The following is a 3,373-nucleotide window of genomic DNA, read 5'->3' as shown; positions in this document are numbered from 1 at the left end:
GAGTCTCAGATTCCTTTGGTTCCTCAGAGGGAAGCTCCTTATTGGTCACTGGACGTCCCAGGAGGTCTTCCTCCTTGGGATTCACATCCTCCTCTCCCTCATTGGGTTCGACCATTTTGCTTATGTCAATGGCCTTGCACTCTCCTTTTGGATTCTCTTCTGTATTGCTTGGGAGAGTACTGGGAGGGATTTCAGTGATCCTTTTACTCAGCTGGCCCACTTGTGCTTCCAAATTTCTAATGGAAGACCTTGTTTCATTCATGAAGCTCACAGTGGCCTTGGATAGATCAGAGACTAGATTTGCTAAATTAGAAGCATTTTGTTCAGAGTTCTCTGTCTGTTGCTGAGTGGATGATGGAAAAGGTTTATTATTGTTAAACCTGTTTCTTCCACCATTATTAAAGCCTTGTTGAGGCTTTTGATCCTTCCATGAGAAATTTGGATGATTTCTCCATGATGAGTTATAGGTGTTTCCATAAGGTTCACCTAAGTAATTCACCTCTGCTATTGCAGGGTTCTCAGGATCATAAGCTTCTTCTTCATAAGAAGCCTCTTGAGTACTGTTGGATGCAGCTTGCATTCCATTCAGACTCTGAGAGATCATATTGACTTGCTGAGTCAATATTTTGTTCTGAGCCAATATGGCATTCAGAGTATCAACTTCAAGAACTCCCTTCTTCATAGGCGTCCCATTATTCACAGGATTCCTTTCAGAAGTGTACATGAACTGGTTATTAGCAACCATGTCAATGAGTTCTTGAGCTTCTGCAGGCGTTTTCTTTAAGTGAATGGATCCACCTGCAGAAGTGTCCAGTGACAATTTTGATAGCTCAGATAAACCATCATAGAATATATCCAGGATGGTCCATTTTGAAAGCATGTCAGAAGGACACTTTTTGGTCAACTGTTTGTATCTTTTCCAAGCTTCATAGAGGGATTCACCTTCTTTCTGTCTGAAGGTTTGAACATCAGCTCTAAGCTTGCTCAGCTTTTGAGGAGGAAAGTACTTGGCTAAGAAAGCCGTGACCAGCTTATCCCAAGAGTTCAGGCTGTCTTTGGGTTGAGAATCCAACCATAATCTAGCTCTGTCTCTTACAGCAAAAGGGAAAAGCATGAGCCTGTAGACTTCAGGATTTACTCCATTAGTCTTAACAGTATCACATATCTGTAAGAATTCAGTTAAGAACTGAAAAGGATCTTCAGATGGAAGTCCATGAAACTTGCAGTTCTGCTGCATCAGAGAAACTAATTGAGGTTTCAGCTCAAAGTTGTTTGCTCCAATGGCAGGAATGGAGATGCTTCTTCCATGTAAGTTGGAATTTGGTGCAGTAAAGTCACCAATCATCTTCCTTACGTTATTATTATTTTTGGCTGCCATCTCCTCTTCCTGTTCGAAAATTTCTGAAAGGTTATTTCTGGATTGTTGTAATTTAGCTTCTCTTAATTTTCTCTTCAGAGTCCTTTCAGGTTCCGGATCTGCTTCAACAAGAATATTCTTGTCCTTGCTCCTGCTCATATGACAAAGAAGAGGGCACAGAAAAATAATAATAATAATAATAGAGATCCTTTATACCACAGTATAGGGATCCCTGTGTGAGTAGAAGAAAAGAGGGGGAGATAAAGAATGTAATGTAATGGAAGAAACACAACTGTGAGGAGGGTTGAGATGTGAGATGAGATGTTAGTAAATGAATAAATAAATAGAATAAGATGGGAGAGGGAGAATTTTCGAAAAATATTTTTGAAAAAGAGTTAGTGATTTTCGAAAATGGTTTTTGAAAAATGTTAGTATTTTTCGAAAATTTTTAAAATAAAAAATAAAAATAAGAATAATTAGTTAATTAAAAAAAGAAATTTTTGAAAAAGAGGAAAGATATTTTCGAAAAATGGAGAGAGAGAGAGTTAGTTAGGTAGTTTTGAAAAAGTTAAGAAACAAACAAAAAGTTAGTTAGTTAGTTGAAACAAATTTTGAAAAGGTGAGAAGTTAGGAGGTTAGAAAAGATATTTTGAAATTAGATTTTTGAAAAAGATAAGATGAGAAGATATTTTTTGAAAAGATATGATAGAAATTAGTTTTTGAAAAAAAAAAGATTTGATTTTTTAAAATCACAATTAATGACTTGATTCACAAGAAATCACAAGATATGATTCTAGAACTCAAAGTTTGAATCTTTCTTAACAAGCAAGTAACAAACTTGAAATTTTTTGAATCAAAACATTAATTGATGATGTTATTTTCGAAAATCATGAAAAAAATAAGAAAAAGATTTTTGAAAAATATTTTTGTAATTTTCGAAAATAACTAAGAATTTTGAAAAAGATTTGATTTTTGAAAAAGATTTTGAAAAAGATGAGATTTTCAAATTGAAAATTTGATTTGACTCATAAGAAACAACTTGATTTTTAAAATTTTTGAAAAAGTCAATCCAAATTTTCGAATTTGATGAGAGAAAAATGGAAATATATATATATATATATTTTTTTTTTTGAAATTTTTATGATGAGAGAGAAAAACACTAAAAAGATGCAATGCATGAAATTTTTAGATCAAAACATGTGATGCATGCAAGAATGCTATGAATGTCAAGATGAACATCAAGAACACTATGAATGTCAAGATGAACATCATAGACACAATTTTGAAAAACTTTTAATGCAAAGAAAACATGCAAGACACCAAACTTAGAATTCTTTAATGTTTAGACACTAAGAATTCAAGAATGCATATGAAAAACAATAAAAGACACAAAACAAAAAATCATCAAGATCAAACAAGAAGACTTACCAAGAACAACTTGAAGATCATGAAGAACACTATGAATGCATGAGAATTTTCGAAAAATGCAGGATGCACATGAAGTTGACACCAAACTTATAACATGACTCAAGACTCAAACAAGAAAACATAAAATATTTTTTATTTTTATGATTTTCTAATTTTTTTTGTATTTTTTTTCGAAAATTATTTGAAAAAGGAAAATAAGGATTCCAAAATTTTTAATATGAATTCCAGGAATCTTGCATTTTTAGTCTAAAACTTCAGTCCAGGAATTAGACATGGCTCACTAGCCAGCCAAGCTTTCAATGAAAGCTCCGGTCCAAAACACTAGACATGGCCAATGGCCAGCCAAGCTTCAACATGTAATTCAGACATGACATGCCTGACATACCCTACAGTCGTATAACAGCTGATGGTTGGAAGCCTCAGTCCAAACGAATTTAGACATGGCTTTACAGCCAGCCAGGCTTCACATGCTTCATGAAACACTAGAATTCATTCTTTAAAAATTTTGAATAAATTTTTTTTTTCGAAAACAGGTGAGAAAATTTTTGAAAGATTTTGAAAAGTTTTTGAAAAGAAAATAAAAAGAAA

The 3,373-nt window shown here is 33.4% G+C and overlaps 1 non-coding gene across 1 annotated transcript; it reads left to right on the top strand.

Moving 5' to 3' along the window:
• The first annotated feature begins 874 nt into the window (after positions 1–874).
• LOC112753372 (small nucleolar RNA R71) lies at positions 875–982 on the top strand. The gene has a single exon (XR_003177761.1). It is a non-coding gene; the product is annotated as a small nucleolar RNA R71 (small nucleolar RNA).
• The last annotated feature ends 2,391 nt before the right edge of the window (positions 983–3,373 follow it).

Source organism: Arachis hypogaea, chromosome 15 (assembly GCF_003086295.3).
Source record: "Arachis hypogaea cultivar Tifrunner chromosome 15, arahy.Tifrunner.gnm2.J5K5, whole genome shotgun sequence".
Lineage (NCBI taxonomy): Eukaryota > Viridiplantae > Streptophyta > Magnoliopsida > Fabales > Fabaceae > Arachis > Arachis hypogaea.
Note: the sequence above shows the minus strand (reverse complement) of the source record. Positions and strands in the feature narration are given on the sequence as shown.